This window comes from Coregonus clupeaformis, chromosome 30 (assembly GCF_020615455.1).
Source record: "Coregonus clupeaformis isolate EN_2021a chromosome 30, ASM2061545v1, whole genome shotgun sequence".
Taxonomy (NCBI): Eukaryota; Metazoa; Chordata; class Actinopteri; order Salmoniformes; family Salmonidae; genus Coregonus; species Coregonus clupeaformis.
Genome location: NC_059221.1, coordinates 51,872,241 through 51,891,557, shown reverse-complemented (window position 1 = coordinate 51,891,557; position 19,317 = coordinate 51,872,241). Strand labels below are relative to the sequence as shown.

General features: G+C 44.7%; 1 long non-coding RNA gene across 2 annotated transcripts; it reads right to left on the bottom strand.

Moving 5' to 3' along the window:
• Positions 1-495: 495 nt before the first annotated feature.
• LOC123482271 lies at positions 496-2,443 on the bottom strand. Of its 2 annotated transcripts, XR_006657646.1 has the most exons (4): positions 2,219-2,443; positions 1,902-1,961; positions 1,364-1,503; positions 496-948 (listed from the first exon to the last, which is right to left on the bottom strand). It is a non-coding gene; the product is annotated as an uncharacterized LOC123482271 (long non-coding RNA). The 2 variants fall into 2 exon arrangements; XR_006657645.1 differs by having other exon boundaries at positions 1,902-2,443.
• Positions 2,444-19,317: the final 16,874 nt, after the last annotated feature.

Below are 19,317 nucleotides of genomic sequence, written 5' to 3'. Positions count from 1 at the left end.
AATACTTACGGAGGGCACTGTTTGTCATACGTTACATTACCATAACTGTTCCTGCATACTGCTGTGTAAACTCACCTCGATGTCCAGAGCAAATCAACTTTGTCTTGAATACAAGCCATGTCTACTTATTGCATCCTTTGTTTTAGCAGTAAGACTGAAGCTAGTTGATCCAAATACACTCTTAGAAAAAAGGTGCTATCTAGAACCTAAAAGGGTTATTCGGCTGTCCTCATAGGAGAATCCTTTGAATAACTTTTTTTGATTCCATGTAGAACCCTTTTTGGTTCCATGTAGAACCCTTTCCACAGAGGGTTCTACATGGAACCCAAAAGGGTTCTACCTGTAACCAAAAATGGTTCTACCTGTAACCAAAAATGGTTCTCATATGGGGACAGCTGAAGAACCCTTTTGGAACCCTTTTTTCTAAGAGTGTAGATTCCATGAATATCACAATAAATTGATCCAGAAGTTGAAGTCAACACTTTATTGGTTTCTGATGCAGCTGGAATCATTTAGTCACTTGTCAGTACACTTGTAAAAAATATTATATAAAAGACAATTATATACATATGTACAGCTAGCAATATCTATACCACAATGCAGTGCTGAGCATACTAGGCATTCATAATTATACTACAACATCAGTCTAACTGAATATGAATGTTGTGTTGGTTGAATGTTCCAGGCAGGTTCCAGAATGTTCTTCAGCTGGTGAACCTCTGTTGGGTAATGGCAGCTGGTTTAGCAGGTTTTGGCACTGTGGCGATGTTGGCAGGGATGTTGAGTTTGGGGAGCTATGATACAGGCTCCTTGTAGACAACCGTCTGGTCCTTTCTGCACTCCACGGCAAGGTTGACAAGCCTCTCGTACACTTTCTTCACCACCCACTGCTTGGACCTCTTGCAGAAGATTTGTTTGTACTGCAAGTCTCTTGGAAAGACATGAAGACTGAAAATGAAGATGTGTAAAACATGAAGACTGATCATGAGGATGTGTAACCATACAATCAACCATGTTCATCTTTAAACAAAAAAGGGTACAGTAGACTGGTATTTGTTTTGTTACACAATGGAACATTGAGATGGGCTGTTAGCAAAGATGTGAAAAGTTTGAGGGGGGCTTGACTTGTAGACAGTCTAGTCGTGTATTGTTGTGTATGAGCACCTACAGTTGTGCTGTTGAGTAGACAAGCACTGCCAACAATACAATGAATAGGCTAGAATAGTATTCTAACAGCCCCTCTCCCCTATGCCAAACAACTGACTGCAAGGGTGGGAAACGTTTGAGGAGTTCTTGTCTTGTAGACAGTTTAGTTTGTTGGTGATTTTCTTTTCTCAAGAGGGTATTGTGCTTTCATAAATACCGTTGGCAGTCCTGGCTTGTTTTAAAGTCAGATGATATTGAGCTTGAGCTTATTCCAGGCTGAAAGCTTTCATCCAATGGGTCTACAGGCTCTGCACTACTAAAGCTGGTGTCAAGGTCATCATCAGCAGCAGCAGCAGGCTTAGTCAGTAGGATACACGGTAGTCAGTGATTAGCCAACATTTTACTACTTTGTCCCCATCAATACACACTCAAACAAGGTACTATATCCACCCACAGCCCTCATGTCAATAGATCATGCATACTAACCTTCACACACAATACCCACCCCTAACAGACACCAGTCAGTCACCCACACTATCCCCTCCTTACTAATACCTCCTTTTCTCCAATTTAGACTTCAAGTCTTGCATGAACAGAGAAAACTACAGTAGAAGTTGTAGCCTACTTGTAAACACACCAACCATGACAACAAGACACGGACCATGTTTATTCCTAGCTCCAGTATATTTATTTGCTCATCATGGAGACATGGACAGATTTAGTAGATTTTAGTAAGATTTTAGAAAGTGACTTACACTAGTTAATGGTGCTGATCTTGATGTTGATGCCTCTGCAGATGTTGATGGGATTGGACACTAAATAAAAGTCACGTTAGCCTCTGCGGTAGATAGTTAGCAAGCTTGCTAACGGTTAGCTAATGTAACCTAACGAAACTAACGTTAGCTTGCAAAGTTACAAATCAAATCGCCAGATAGCAGATGGCTAATTACATTGATATGCTTTGGAATGTCTAGCCAGCGTATTATGAAAGCTAGCTAGCTAGATCTTGGTTTAGCTAAACAAATTTTGTTTGCTAGCTTGCTAGTTAGCTATGTAAAGTTAGCTATGTTACCTCAGCTTGACTTATTTTCTGCTGCTTTGATGTTGGCAGATCGGATGCCTTCCTCTTTAAAGTGAAGGGGAAAATCTATGGAATAGCATCACTTTTCAACATTCGACAACATGGCAACCCCATCAGTTAAGACTTCAGTTCCGTTTAGAAATTATCTGGCTGATAGAGCTGGCTACAAACAGACATTTTGATATGTCTCATATCAACTGGATACACCTCCATGTGGCTGTGCTATGACCTAAAATCGCTATGAATTCTGGATATTGTGGTCTACTTATAACTAGGAAATGTAGTTGGCCTGTTTCTACTGGAGGGAAGCAGAAACGCTCGTATTTGCGTGTTATTAGGAAATTCTCAATTTTTGACACATATGATATGTTAATAACATATTAATGGACATATATTATGAAATAGAGCAGTGGTGAAATTTCCCTTTAAGCCAATCGCAGTCTCACCAACTGCAGTCTTTACAGTGGATCACCAGTGCATATGCTAGCCTGCCCTGTTGCCTTGTGGGTAGATGAATGGGCTCAACTCCAGGAGGTGTGGCTCAGCCAACACTCCGAGTCATCACTCTAATATGGCTGATCTCTATGGAGGTGTGTGTGGGCACGTGTGTGTGCAGGCATGTGTGTGTTCTTTGTGTCTATCAAAATCTGTACCAGTCTGTCGATATCTGAGGATGATGCCTTTCCTTCACATGATATGTATGTTTCTGTCATTTGGGTTCGTGCGATGAGCTGATACTATAAAAATGTAAGTGTGTGTACATGTGTGTCCTGGCAGGGCAGTGGCTAGCGGGGCCGGAGTGATTGAGATATAGAGCATTAGCTGGTGTCAGGAGTAAATGAGGGACCAGATCTGTTTTATAATCAGAGCACAAGCAGCGTGTTAGAGGAATTAGGGCGACAGCTGCTGGGAGCTTTTTATTCCTCTCTCTCTCTCTCTCTCTCTCTCTCTCTCTCTCTCTCTCTCTCTCTCTCTCTCTCTCTCTCTCTCTCTCTCTCTCTCTCTCTCTCTCTCTCTCTCTCTCTCTCTCTCTCTCTCTGTGTCTCTGTCTCTCTCTCTGTCTCTCTCTCAGCCAGAGACAGGCAGAGCCCAGCTCAGGGACCACCTCTTTACTGGAGCCACCTGTCAACACCATCGAGTGTGTGTGTGTGTGTGTCTGTGTTCCACTCCCATTTGCATGCATACACTCAACTCATACACGTATGGGTGCACACACATATTAGCATTTAGAAGCTAGCGCATGTGCATGGACGTACACACACCATGCACGTATGCACAAATGTGCGAAAACACACACATACACCATATGTTGGTACACTGACCTCCCTCCAGCTCTTACATTAATGACAGTGCAGGTTTGGTGTGTGTGGACCCATTGGTTAGTTTTTGTTTTATGTACAGTATGTGTGAAAGGCCCTGGTTAAATTTAAACATGGTAGTGTATTGGGTGACCTTGCACATGTCGGTTTACTATGCATATCAGGCCATAATGCAATGTGAAATTAGCTATGGTTTTGTACCGCTCTATTGGGCAGTCTCAGGGCTTTAGACGCTCATTTGATACTGGCATCATCCCTCCTCGTGCCTTGCTGCCCACTCACTCTAATGGAAGCCCTTACTGTCCGTGTCCAATCAGAGGAAGTATGCAGGAATGCCTGCTCTGATTCCCTCCAATGACATAGAGATGTAGTGACCGGGTGGAACTGTAAGGAGGTAAACTCCTGGCCCCATGCATGCATGAACACACACAACCTAACATACCCTAATCTCTCTTCTTTCTTTCTTTCTTTCTTTCTTTCTTTCTTTCTTTCTTTCTTTCTTTCTTTCTTTCTTTCTTTCTTTCTTTCTTTCTTTCTTTCTTTCTTTCTTTCTTTCTTTCTTTCTTTCTTTCTTTCTTTCTTTCTTTCTCTCTCTCTCTCTCTCTCTCTCTCTCTCTCTCTCTCTCTCTCTCTCTCTCTCTCTCTCTCTCTCTCTCTCTCTCTCTCTCTCTCTCTCTCTCTCTCTCTCTCTCTCTCTCTCTCTCTCTCTCTCTCTCTGCCTCCCTCCCTCTCTTCCTACCCCTCGCTGTCTCTCTCTCTGCCTCTCTCCTTCCCCACCCCATCTCTCTCTCTCTTTTGCACATCCCACACACATGCCCTGCCACACACTCATACATACACACATCTACAATCAGAGGCCTGGAGAGGAGCCAGGTCTGCAGCAGCTCAGGAGTTAAATTATTAACACCAACTGGGAGAGAGACAAAGAGAGGAGAGAAGCAGGGAGGAGATGAGAGCAGAGCAGAGGAGGAGAGGCAGGAAGGGAGAAGAAGAGAGGAGGAGAAGAATGGACATATAGGCAGAAGATGAGTGAGAAAAAAAACTGTAAAGAGGATCAATTCATGAAAGATGTCGGGGAGGGGGTGATAAAAAGAAAAAACGAGAACAGAAGAGAGAGAGGGGTGGAAAGATGTAGAGAATGTGGTGTTGTTGGTTCTGATCCAGAGAGTTAATGTTGCGCTCACTGATGGATAGAGTACCAGCCGCGAGGCTCCTTACCAACACAAGATGGATGGAAGACCAGTCTAAACAACAGAAAGATCCAATCACAACCGAAAGCCCCGTCACAAATCACACTCAAATCCTTCTTGTGGACAACCCAAGTACAGCATGGTTGTGCATGTGTCATGCAGCTTTGCAAAATGGAGTCATGCTGCCTGTTTCACTGTTTTAATATGTATGGGGTACAATATGAAAGTGTGTTTTGTGTGCATGCGTGTGTGTGTGTGAGAGAGTGTGTGTAAGAAAGAGAGAGTGAAAGCTTGAGCATTTTGTGCATGTGTGCACCCCTAGCACCCCTCATTTCTGGTGGGGGCATCAGGGGTGAAGTGATCTGTGCGAAAGCCTCCTGTTATGCTGTGGCGCGGGGCTAAGGCAGAGGGGGATTGTGGGTAGCTGTCTGCGGGGGGGCTGCAGCAGATGGCATGCCACACTGTGAGGGCCGTCGGCTGGCATCCAGAGGAGGGGGAGGGGGGCACAGGGATTGGAGGGGCACTGCTTCCAAAGTGCCAGCAGGCTTCAGGAGAGAGAGAGAGAGAGAGAGAGAGCGAGAGAGAGGCGAGAGGCTTGGTGGGGGATAGAGTGACAAAGAGACAGACCGACAGACAGAGATTGAGCGGGAAGCGGGTGACAGCAGCAGGAAGCTGAACCCTGAAATGAGGGATTTACTAGAGCTTCAGTGGAGGATTTCAGGGCTAATTGCCTCCACTGAAGGAGAACAGAACGACAGATCTGATCTGCCTGGAATCCAAACTCGCTAGTGACTTTTGACCTTCTCAGCTCCATACAAATAGTCAGGTGTCTTAAACCCCCACAGAACAAGTGATTTGCATACACACATACCAGATTGGGAGGGAGGAGGGGTGGTGGTGGGTGCTCTGGCATAGGATTGATATAGGACTGCCATTAAGAGGGCATGAGGTTTGCGTGTGGGTGGCATAGGGTTGGCATGTGGATTTGACACTGGGTCTGTTTGGCATAAGATTTGCCCAGGGTTGGCACTGGGTTAGTGTGTGTGTGTGTGTGTGTGTGTGTGTGTGTGTGTGTGTGTGTGTGTGTGTGTGTGTGTGTGTGTGTGTGTGTGTGTGTGTCTGTGTGTATGTGTATGTGTATGTGTATGTGTATGTGTATGTGTATGTGTGTGTGTGTGTGTGTGTGTGTGTGTGTGTGTGTGTGTGTGTGTGTGTGTGTGTGTGTGTGTGTGTGTGTGTGTGTGTGTGTGTGTGTGAACATGGCAGGAACTCTCCCTGTCACTGTCACTCAGGAGACAGAACACACAGCAGCTGAACATTTCATGGTTAAATCTTTGCCTGTAATTTCACATACAGATGTGAACACACGTACACACACACATCTATCATTGCGTCTCTCACCCGCTCTAGCTCTCACACACAAATAGACTTACACACGACACTACCGCACTTATGTGTTTAACAGTTGATCTAGGCTCAGAAATGTGATGACCAGTCAATACATAGAAAATAACTCCAGTTTCTGGTCTAACGTCTATCAATGGGGTTGTGGCCCCTGTTACAGAGGTGATCTCAATGTAATGGTGTTGAATGGGACTGTCTGCATTCTCTTGGTGTGTCTGGGAGCACTACAGTTTACCTGGTGTGATTGTTGAAAATTGGTCTTTGTCTACCTCTCATTAAAGGTCCGATAGCAGAACGCAGAACACACACACGCACACACACACACAAACTCACAAACGCACACACACACACTAAAATAACCAGCTCCTACTACCGAGCTCGGCTGAACAGATGTTGAGGAATTTAAGATGCAAACGGCAACTGGGACTCTCCCTCCCTCTCCACCATCTCTCCCCCACCCCATGGCTCACACATATATGCATGCACAACATTATCATACATACATAACACAGAGAGCACACAGATACACACTGTCTGTCTCTCATAAACACAAGCACGCACGCAACACACACACACACACACACACACACATGTTCATGCCCCTCACCCCCCTCCAGGGTGACCCTGCTTGTGGGGGCACCATGTGGCACTCCATTCCCTCCTGGCACCATGCTCCCACTCTGCCAGCTTTGCATTGTCCTCTGCCGACTGGAGAGCAGACACCCATATTCCACTGTTATTTTCCTGCCTCTCTCTCTCTTTCACCTTCTCTCTTTCTCTCTCTTGTTTCCCTTTCCCTTACTGAGATGGATGGCAGTGGCTTGCTTTTGGTCTGAAGTGCAAAAAGTTCAGATAAATGTGTGTGCGTTACTGTGTGCTATTGGGGAATCATGTTCCCATGACGATGCCAGTAGCTCATTGTTTTCTACTGTCCCAAACGGCCAAAATGAATCTCTGTACTTCCTCACATAATTGATTTGTATGTCTCCACCAGGACAATTCAATACTATACCAACATTATACCTTATATATCTTTACTTTATCGTGAGCTGACGTTCACTCTTTGCCTACTCAACTGATTCATTAGGGTCTGCATAAAAAAAACGACACTTTCAGCGTTATTTTATGCTGGTTTATTCATTGAGGTAACAAGAGCAAAATTTGAAACGTTTCGGATGTTAGGTCATCATCAGTGTCTGCCAACTCAACTGACATAGGGCCAAAATCACGTCGAATCATAACTTGAAATGCACTCACTCCCATAACCTGAATTTATGTGCAAATATGACATGATTGTACTGTAGGACAATACAATTATTCAGCCCATGGTGCTGGGTTGGGTCAAAGAACCCAGGAACAGTCTGAAAGAGCAAGAGAATGCAATGGCGAGAAACTGACAATAATATACCAAAGTTCCCATGATATTAATGCATTGAGGATGAAGGCTGTTGGTTCCCTGCTACCCTGGAGAGTAAAGGGGACATGCTCTATCCCATCACAGATGTCACTGTGCAGAGAGGGCCCATGGGGCTCGGGCTAGTTTAGCTCTCTGTGTCTGGGTGAGAATTAGCCAGCTTTACCGCTTCGCCTCGCTCTGTAATCTCTTCATCTGGCCTTCTGAAGAGGAGAAGGGCTGCAGGGAGATGGGGTGTCAATCCTCGTCTCCACATCATTCTCTCAACCCATTTCTCTTTCCTGTCCTGGCTGGCAGTAGAGACACAATGGAGGGAGAAAAGTTAACAGAGAGAGTGGGGAGGGAAGTTCTAGGTTGTGAGTTGTGCCCTGTTTTGGTTTACAGAGAGAAAGTGGGAGGTGTGTGAGTGTGTGGGTGGGGTGAGAAGAGAGCAAGAGGGAGCATGAATTCAGTGGTGCCTTGCTTGTGTGAGTGATGGATGCTAATGTCTCCTATAATATTACCCCAATACACATTAGGTGTATTAACATGGTACGATGGTCCTTGGATTATTGGAGCTTGACACTGTGAAGTCTTAACCCTTTTAATCTAATCCATTTAATCCTTTAATCTAGTAATGTGATCAGGTAAGGACTATATACGCCTATTATATTTAGGGCTGTGACGATACTAGTATCGCAATATTTATTCCATGGCAAAAAAAAACAACACGAAGCAGACCAAACTCTTTGGTCCTTTAAAAACCTGCTGGAGGCTAGAGCTGCCGCTTTCAAGGAGCAGGACACTAATCCAGATGCTTATAAGAAATCCCGCTACGACCTCCGACTTCCGACACTGTGGCAGCGCTGGCAAACTTTCACAGATTACAAAGGGAAACCCAGCCGCGAGCTGCTCAGTGACGCGAGAATACCAGACGAGCTAAATGCCATCTATGCTCACTTCGAGGCAAGGAACACTGAACAATGCATGACTTCACTGACATTTTTAACCTGTCCCTGACCCAGTCTGTAATACCTACATGTTTCAAGCAGACCACCATAGTCCCTGTGCCCAAGAACGCCAAGGTAACCTTTCTAAATGACTATCATCCCGTAGCACTCACATCTGTAGCCATGAAATGCTTTGAAAAGCTGGTCATGGCTCACATCAATACCATAATCCCAGACACCCTGGACCCACTCCAATTCGCATGCTGCCCCAACAGATCCACAGATGATGCAATCTCTATTGCACTCCACACTGCCCTCTCCCAACTGGAAAAGAGGAACACTTATGTGAGAATGCTGTTCATAGACTACAGCTCAGCATTCAACACCATAGTGCCCTCCAAGCTCATCACTAAGCTCAGGACCCTGGGCCTGAACACCTCCGCCTGCAACTGGATCCTGGAGTTCCTGACGGGTCGCCCCCAGGTGGTGAGGGTAGGCAACAACACATCCGCCACGCTGATCCTCAACACGGGGGACCCTCAGGGGTGAGTGCTTACCTACTCTCTGTTCACCCAAGACTTACCCACTCCCTGTTCACCCACGACTGTGTGGCCGCACACAATTATTAAGTTTGCTGACTACACAACGGTTGTTGGCCTGATCACTGACGACGTTGAGACAGCCTATAGGGAGGAGGTCAGTGACCTGGCAGTGTGGTGCCAGGACAATAACCTCTCCCTCAATGTCAGCAAGACAAAGGAGGTGATCGTGGACTACAGGAAATGGAGGGCCAAGCACGCACCCATCCACATTGACCGGGCTGTAGTGGAGTGGGTCGAGAGCATCAAGTTCATCGTGTCCACATCACTAAGGAATTCTCATGGTCCACACACACACCAACACAGTCGTGAAGAAGGCACGACAACACCTCTTCCCGCTCACGAGGCTGAAAAGATTTGGCATGTGCCCTTAGATCCTCAAAAATGTCTACAGCTGCACCATTGAGAGCATCTTGAATGGCTGCATCACCGCTTGGTATGGCAACTGCTTGGCATCCGACCACAAGGCGCTACAGAGGGTAGTGCGTATGGCCCAGTACATCACTGGGGCCGAGCTCCCTGCCATACAGGACCTCTATACCAGGCGGTGTCAGAGGAAGGCCCTAAAAATTATCAAAGACTCCAGCCACCAAAGTCATAGACTGTTGTCTCTGTTATCGCACGGCAAGCGGTACCGATGCACCAAGTCTGGAACGAACAGCACCCTGAACAGCTTCTATCTCCAAGCTATAAGACTGCTAAATAGTTAGTCCAGGTAGTTATTTGGTTAACTATTTAACTATTTCCATTGACCCTTTTTGCACTAACTCTTTTGACTCATCACATACGCTACTGCTACTGTTTATTATCTATCCTGTTGCCTAGTCACTTTATCCCTACCTATATGTATATGTCTAACTCAATTACCTCGTACCCCTGCACATCAACTCTGTACTAACTCCATGTATATAGCCAAGTTATAGTTACTCATTGTGTATTTATTCCTCATGTTTTTCTCTCTGCATTGTTGGGAAAGGCCCGTATGTAAGCATTTCATTGTTAGTCTACACCTGTTGTTTATGAAGCAAGTGACAAATACAATTTGATTTGTATGTAAAATATTGTGTGCTATAGCTTGGAAAATGAATAAATGTAACTCTGGATGACAACATAATGATGTTTGTTTCCAACATTAGGGCTGTTTTCCTAAAGAATTTAAATCTGCTTCGTGTTTTGTTTCCTTGCCACGATACTAATGAGTATCGCGATACTGGTATCGTCTCGGCACGAATTATGTTGTCTTTTAAGGGTATTACCTGTGTCATAACCCCTCTTCTTCTTCTTCTTCTTCTTCTTCTTCTTCTTCTTCTTCTTCTTCTTCTTCTTCTTCTTCTTCTTCATCTTCTTCTTCTTCTTCTTCTTCTTCATCTTCTTCTTCTTCTTCTTCTTCGTCTTCTTCTTCTTCTTCTTCTTCATCTTCTTCTTCTTCTTCTTCTTCGTCTTCGTCTTCGTCTTCGTCTTCTTCTTCTCTCTCACCCTGTCTTTCTCACTCTTTCTCTTTCTCTCCTTCTCTCAGACACATGCGACATATTGAGTGCCTGCAGCGAGATTCTTCCCCATGAGCGACATTCCAGAGCAGGCTATCCCAGGGGAGGAGGAGAGTGGGACTGGGCAGGGGGGCCAGGGGCTCCTTAGAGTAGAGGGGGCCTGAGTGGAGGGAGAGAACCCCATAGATGTACCCCATCATCACACACACACATGAGTACATGCATGTACACGCACACAGGCATGCACACACACACCGTCAGTGAGTGTGTTCTGGACCGAGCTAGGGAGAGATGTCCCAACTCCCACATTGTTTGTCTGGTGTGGTTGGTGCTTGCATCAGCCTCAGTCATGCCAAGCAGGCCTCTCTCCATTCCCCCAGTCTGCAGCGTGACATCAATTCAAACAGCTCCTATCCACCTATAGGTAAGGTCTGTAGCTGGAAGAAGCAGGTAGGAGTGGCCCAGTTCATTGTAGTGTCTGAGAGTAGAATTGTCTCTGTTGAGCATCAGTCACATGTAAATGAGTGTGAATGTGAATGATCATGTGAAAGCAAATCAAGAACACAGACTATAGTTTAGTATTTTCCGTCCTTTGTTCTGTTTCAGTTCACCCTGGCCTGTTTTCACCACAAACCGTAATGTATGTCCTGACACAACACATCATACTGCTCTTATCGGAGTCTGTTAGGGTGAGTGCTGGATTTGTCCGACTCTGTTCCTTGCTTAGTTCAATTAGAACAGGGACTTTGCATGCGTGTGACAATGCTTATCCATGTTTGTGTGTGTGGATTTTTGTCACATATTCTCTTAACATTTCTCTCCTTCTTTCCCTTCGTCCTCGCCTCTTTCTTCATTCTTTCTGTCTGCCGCTAAATATTTAATTTGCTGTGCAGCGGAGGCAGGCTGCTACATTAGCCAGAGGTGCAAATTGAGCTCTCTGCTTGTGGCTCGCTGTATAAAAATAAACATACTCTACTTGTAATGAACAGATGTCACAGAATTTAAACGTGCACTCACCCCCTCATCTCCCTCTTCCACCCCCCTTCCTACACATGCACATACACACACAGCATACATACAGATACAATGGTGCAATCAAACACACACACACACTGACTCCTAATACATGGCGATACATACGTAGCCATATTCACATGAACACTCTGAAACACACACACACACGTACGCACACACACACACAATGACATGCATATGTAGAGAACACACACGTATTCCCATGTGCACTTTGCTTGGCACATGCCTTGGTATGATTCTGCCAGCTCTGTCTCTCTCTCTCTCTCTCTCTCTCTCTCTCTCTCTCTCTCTCTCTCTCTCTCTCTCTCTCTCTCTCTCTCTCTCTCTCTCTCTCTCTCTCTCTCTCTCTCTCTCTCTCTCTCTCTCTCTCTCTCTCTCTCTGTCTCTCTCTCAGAAGGTAACACAGCATGTAGGCCTGTTGTTAAGTTATTGCGTCTGCACTGTTTTCCTGTAGTCCTCCCATCTCTCTCCCAGAGCCAGCCAGCCGTCCCAGAATCCCTAGCGACAGCATCGGCTCCCATGTCTGTGCTGAGGGGAAGGGTTGTGTGTGTGTGTCCAGCCCCCCTTGTTGTTCCCACCCTTTTCCCAGGGAGTGTGTGCCAGCTCTCCATGTTTCCTGGCTGACAAGAGTGAATGAGAGACGATGGAGAGACTTGCTACGTACCTGGAGACTCCCAGCTGCCAAGGCTGGGCATGGCTTCAGACTGCTCATAGCAAACCTCACAACCTGTCTGTATTCAGAGAGCTGAGATGTAGGTATTAGTCCAGTAATACATGGAACATTTATTACATGTTTTTTTTAAAATTATTGTTAGTGACCTAAATGTAACTGAACACTGACGGAGAGGTGTTAGAGTATAGGTGGAAGAGGACTAGGAGGAGAGTTGAGATGGTAGAGCCGAGGAGTGGAGTGGAAAGGACAGGTGGTGAAGGGTAGGAGAGGATAGAAGAGAGAAGAGGAGAAGACAGGAGATGAAAGGAGAGGTGCTGGAGGACAGGAGGGATGGAGAAGAGAGAAGAGGAAGAGAGTGGAGGAGAGGTCGTCAGGGGGGTGATCAGTGAGGTGGATGGGATACCATCTGACAGGTCCAGCTGGGAGACTGCCTTCCCCCCAGCACTGCAAACTGGTCAATATGGAGGCCAATTACTGCTGCCCATGTGACCAGGGCATCATCCAACCCTATCACACACACACACACACACACAAACACACACAAACTCACAAGCTCGCAAGAGCACACTCACACACACTCATATAACACATGCCATCTGTGCAGACCAGCAACAACCCACAGCCACCCCCTCTGATCCAGCAGCGTCCCCATGCACACTCCTACTTAACCTCCTAAACATGGTTCAACCACGCCCATCCCAGGGAGGGCCTCACTGGTGACCAGCCAGAACATAGCTTCACTGGCCTCCGCAGAGATGACTGACAGTTGTCAGACGGAAGGATCCATCTGCAGAGGGTAAACAATAAACTATAGTTACCAAGCCATTGTCCCCTATAGCCCTCACCCTCCCTGGGGTCTTCGTAATCTCCACCCCTGCCTGTATTGTTCCCAAAACCGCAAAACCCCAATACATGGCAACCCTGAAACCTCTAAACATACGTAGAAAGTGGCAACCCCACTAAGGCTCCAAACCTACCTGGCACCCCTCCTAATCTCCACCCCTGTCTGGCACCCACCCTCCAGACCTCCATCTCTCCCTGTCACCCACCCTCCAGACCTCCATCTCTCCCTGGCACCCACCCTCCAGACCTCCATCTCTCCCTGTCACCCACCCTGGCCGTACCCTTCCTGTGTCCCCTTCGTTCCTCCCCTGGCATTCAGTCCAACAGTAGCAGATTCTCCGTTTAGCTTCTGCCTCGTCTGCCCCCGTCGCCCATGCCCCACCGCCGTGCCCCATTGTGCGATAACAAACAGATGTTGTGGAATTTCCACTGAATCGCCTGCCAGTGACAGCCTTGCCTCCTTGTCTGGCATACAGTCTGGCACTGGGGCTGAGCAATGCATGCATGGGGCTGGCTGTGTCGGATTGTGTGCATGCTTGTATTTGCTATGTGAGAGGCAAGATATTTAAAGTATGCTTTCTCACGCTCCCTCTCTTTGTGTGTGTGTGTGTGTATGTATGTGTGTGTGTGTGTGTGTGTGTGTGTGTGTGTGTGTGTGTGTGTGTGTGTTCAATGGCACTAGATATGACCTGATGTTTATTTACTTTACTTACCTTTAGCATCATGGTCTCTTCTAAAAAATCCCTCTCCTGTAGCTTTTATGAATGAGCATAATGTCATAAAACAATTATTTATATGTATATTTATATTTTATTGAGACACACGGTATTATAAGTAGGCCCATAGGTTCTTAAATGTTTCCTGTTCAATTTGCATTTCTAGTATTTAGACTTGTTAATTGGAATTCACACCAGTTACTTGTGACATTTTGATAATCGTTGACTGTTATTTCGGACAAACACTTTTCTTTGATATATTCCACCAAGTTTAGTGAGAAAAGAGTGGGCACACACGCTAATTTAAACAGCGAGATTTATTCACTCACTTTGCTGAGGGCGCGGGAATATTGTGTGTTTGGTGAAGTCCGTAGCCTTCAATACATTTACATTTTAGCAGACGCTCTTATCCAGAGCGACTTACAGTTAGTGCATACATTATTTTTTTATTTTTTCATACCCCCCGTGGGAATCGAACCCACAACCCTGGCGTTGCAAACGCCATGCTCTACCAACTGAGCTACATCCCTGCGATCTCTATTCCATTTCTGTTGCAGTGACTCCCTCCATTTCTCAGAGCTGAGGATTGTGCTGCTGGTTGTCAACATTAAACACCATCCTGGGCAGAGAGGAGTTACTGTAACATTATTTTCTTTAACTAAATGTTTTGACTTAAGTCCACAGTTTACGTTGGCCTAAATATTTTCATTAATCATTTAAAAATAAATCAATGTTTAGAAAGAATATGAATGACGTGTGGGAACCATTCTATCACCTGTGCGAGCTCGTGGATAGCCTAGGTACGCGCAGGTTGGGATAGCCTAGGTACGCCCAGGTTGGGAGCTCTCTCCATGGTGCTGAAAAGGAGCCTACCGCTGCTCTGTACAGGGTATCTACATCAGTCGTGGTTCGGGCAGAAATAAGGGAATGATTGTAATGCAAAGTTTTAGCCAGATACCACATTCGTTAACAATCCCAAAATGTAAATGCCTGCTATGTCAATTGATAAAACAGCATGAAGAAGTTTTCACCAGAGGATTTGTTCAGCACGTACTCAGTGTGTGTGTGTGTGTGTTTGTTTTGAAGTCAGAATAAGAACGTTATTTTTAAACGTGCTGGATAATGAACAGATGTCGTGAAATTAGGAAAGAAATACAGACTCCTCCCAGCAGCGACACTTTGGCCGGGCAAACTGGCACGAGGCAGCGGCGAGGCACGCGGGTGTCCTCTCCAGAGCTCGTGCTGGTGCAGGGGAACATTAAGGAACTTGGCACTCGCACCGCTGCACCGCTGCCAACTTCCGCCTCTGGAAAGCGTGCACCTCACGCCTGACAGGGGAATATTTTGATAGATGCCCTCTCCCACTGGCTCGAGCCTGCTCCACCACCTGCACTGACTGTCGAAACACACCAGCAAACTTCGGTTTTTGCTGATTTCCCTAAAAACGCACTTGAAAGAATATTCTACGCCTATAGCAGTATCATATGCTATTTAACCCAGGCTTCTTTTATGCAATACATCATGCAGAACTCAACTTTCTGCACACAACTTTTTAATCAGTCTGTCAAGATAGCCTAAATCTTTCCGGTAATTGTATTATCCCAAACTGAGTGAATACACAATTTAGTCACATCACAGTCACGTGTAATGGGACGCAGCAAATGACCCGGTAGCCTTGGCTTATTTCACATCCTCTCGCGCACTGTCATCGCAGAATGAAACACGCAAGTGAATGGTGTTCAGTGTTCCGTTTGAAACGACAAAAAGGAATGGACTACCCTAAAAACAGCCTAGATGATTTTAGTCACATATACTGTATAAGCAAACTCAAGTATTACGGAGATAAATGCACGATTGAGCATAGGCTACTTCAGACATATTCCCATTTCATGCACCCGAAAAACTCCTGCTTTTGGGATGAAGTAAAGTTTTCTCTATTTTTATAGGCTAATATCCGATAAGTAATTATGTTCGTTTTATATTTGTATTTTGTCTATTGATGTAACATTTGGCTAAATGCTCGATTTATTTGTAAAACTTTCAATTTAGATTGCTGTCCAAATGTCACACCGACCTTCGTCTAGCCTAACCTCTAATGCAAATCGCCAACAACAAAACTAGGGCTACAAAATGACTTCTGTCCATATGTATTATGTTTTATTTATTATATTTTTAACAAGGCTATTCTCAATTTATGTTACTGTTTGCGGTGGTGGCCTACATTGCTGTCGGTCATCATCACTCCACGGGCCAAGCCTGGCTCCCTTTCTTCTGTGAGCCGGAGTGTCCTCAGCTAATCGCACCCTGGATATTTTGAGGAACATATGGGTCCCGGGGCAGCGCTCCAAACCTAGCCCGGTGGCATCATCTCACCCGGGCACAAGGGACGCGCGAGGGCAACTGCTGCCCCTTGCATTGTGAGCCTAGAAGACTTGCCTCAAAATCACACCTAATTTTTTCCCCCTCACGTTTATCATGGAATTTAATAAGCTTCATGAAGAGTTCAAGAGTTGCGACGACAATATTAGATCGCACGAGCTGCTGGATATAATACTTTTGGGATTAGGCCTGTTGTCTCTTAAATTGCATTTTATTTTATCATTCAGATATTTACTTTACAGCACATGTCCATGTATTTTTAATTATAGCTGATAGTCAGGAATTAATACCCTCCGTGAATTTATTCGATGTCTTATGCCTATGTGCTCCATGAAATCTTGAGAGATAGTAGGCTATTATCTAGTTTCTCCATCAGAGACATGTGAATTTAAAAATATATATATATATTTTGGAATATGAATGTTTTACTGTTGTTAATGTGCTTATGCTATAAACTAAAATGTATATATATTTTAGTGCAATCATCAATATCAAAAGCATTAGTCAGTGCGGGAGGCCATTCAACTAGTTGATGGTCAATTTTGAAAAGCATGTTTGCACATTCATAGGCACATTAATTCAGTGCATTTTACTCCAAATCCGCAAATGTAGTTCATAAAAATGCACCAGATACATTTTTTAAGTGTAAAATCAGATGAGGTTAGTGTAGAGAGTCATTAAAAATAAATAATTTTAGTTGAAACAATAGGCCTACTGTATTTTCTGACAAACAAAAATCCGACGAAAAAAGTTTTGCATCAAGGGAATACAATCACACAATACACTTTTGATTAAAGTAAAAACCTGTAACTGTAACCTAGAGAACTAGAATCTACGCCTGGCAAAATAAATGATAAAAGTCAAGCACAATGGAAATATCTCTCTCTCTCTCTCTCTCTCTCTCAATTCAACGGGCTTTATTGGCATGGGAAACATATGTTTACATTGCCAAAGTGAGTGAAATAGATAACAAACAAAAGTGAAATAAACAATATAAAATTAACAGTAAACATTACACTCACAGAAGTTTCTCTCTCTCTCTCTCTCTCTCTCTCTCTCTCTCTCTCTCTCTCTCTCTCAATTAAATTAAATTAGCTTTATTGGCATGACGTAACAATGTACATATTGCCAAAGCTTACTTAATCTCTCTCTCTCTCTCTCTCTCTCGGTGTGTGTTCTCTCTCTTCTCTGCTGGCTCTCTCTCTCTCTCGCTCAGTGGGTTTCGGTGTTATAGACCAGTTTGTCGTGAGACCTGCGCCCGCCCCAGTTATCGACGTTATGATGAGTTATGATGAGTTATAATGAGTTATAATGAGTTATGATGTCCTGCTTAGTCCATCAGGGTAGGCTACCTGTGGAGAAATAAAGGTGGGGTTGAAGGAATGCGTTTATAAAATGTGCTGTGGCAAATAGCCTATACTGCAAAAACTATAATCGAAGTAATATAATTAATAACACATTACTTTCTTTTGTTGGTTCCCAAATCTTTCTCACCGTCACTGTCAATGTCCATTGAGCCAATGAGCCTGAAGTCAAGGTCGTAATTCCAATATGGGCTACATGGGCTATATTAAGGTCCTCTGCTGCCCGCATTATTTTAGCCTCTTTCCAATGCCGTGTTATGATTACAAATTATATCTTTGCTTGTTTGGGATCCCTTATGTTTCGTGTTCATTTGGTCCACAATTGTCGATAATTTAATGTCAATGAATAGGGCTATAGTCTCTGTATTTCTTCCGTGTTTAAAAAATAATCTCATTTACACCGCCCATTTGTCTCTATCCCGTGCATTGTGACCCTTGTGTCCGTTTGAATCAAGTTTACCTTTGATGCCAAGAATATTCTGGCATGCGCTCAAAGGGAGCAGGAGCACGGCTGCTTGTATGCACAGACGAAAAAGAAGCCTGAAAAACTACACACACTCATGATCTAGAACAGGGATGGGCAACCATTGATCAGATAGCCTATCATATCAAAAACTGCAAACATTTGTCTTCACCCCATGGAAAAATATGTCGAATTGCAGCAAACTTGCTTTAAAACTGCAACATTTTCTCTAGGCCCATGGCAAAATGTGTAAAATTGCAAGAAATTAACTCTAAAATGTCAAGTTTTTCTCTTTGCTGTCAAGAGGGGGCGCGCTAAAATGTTTTGCTCGCAAGGTGGGAGGGCCCCCAAAAGACTAGGGCCGGCTCTGACTGCATGTGGGTATAGATGTCGGTACGCAGACCCGCGAGCCACTGCGGCCCCTCATGGTTTTTTCCGATTTTTTGTGGCCCCCACCCACATCAAAGTTGCACACCCCTGATCTAGAAGTTGGTTGTCATAGCAGTCCCTCCCTTCAAACAATGAGTTTATAACGGCTCCCAGATCATTTGAACATCCTAGAAATCCCCGAAAGCTTCAGACAGGCCCTTTGGTAACTGTTAGGAAGTTTGGCTCGCCTGCAGAACCGGAGGCCTTCTCCCAATCTGTCCAGATCCTGCTGTTCAACTCATTAGAGTCCATTGCAGGGCTTCTTTGTTGACACATTCGCCTTTCTAATATGTTCGTTGTGTTCCGGAAAGATGGTGTTGGCCTGTTGATTAGATCCTATAATGCCAGTTTTGCCTCCATGCCAAATCATTAGGAATATAGCTTCTCCCAGAGTGAAAGTCTTTGGAACATGGTTTCGAACTCATTCTGCAACTCATTCTGCAACACTTTTTGTGGGTTTAATTGTAGAATGGGACTTACTGCAACATCTTGAGATAGTTTATAAATCTGCCATATTAAACCTTTGGATATAGCCCGCAGAAACTGTTGGAGTCACATGTCAAGTGATGCTACTCCTTGTAATAGCCTAACGCACTTACCGAAACCAGAGCGATATAGGGATGTTTAATAGTAAACCCATCCCTTTCCAGGCCACACTGCATCATCATTTCATAGGAATAATATAATATAGTCCTTACGTAGTTAATGATTAGGTTAATAACTAGGCCAGATAGCCAGAAGATACCTGTTTTACCCTATGTAATGGTTCTCAAATTCAACGAGAAAACACAACGTTTACAGATAAACAACTTGGATATATGTTTAAAATGAAATGATGTAGCACAA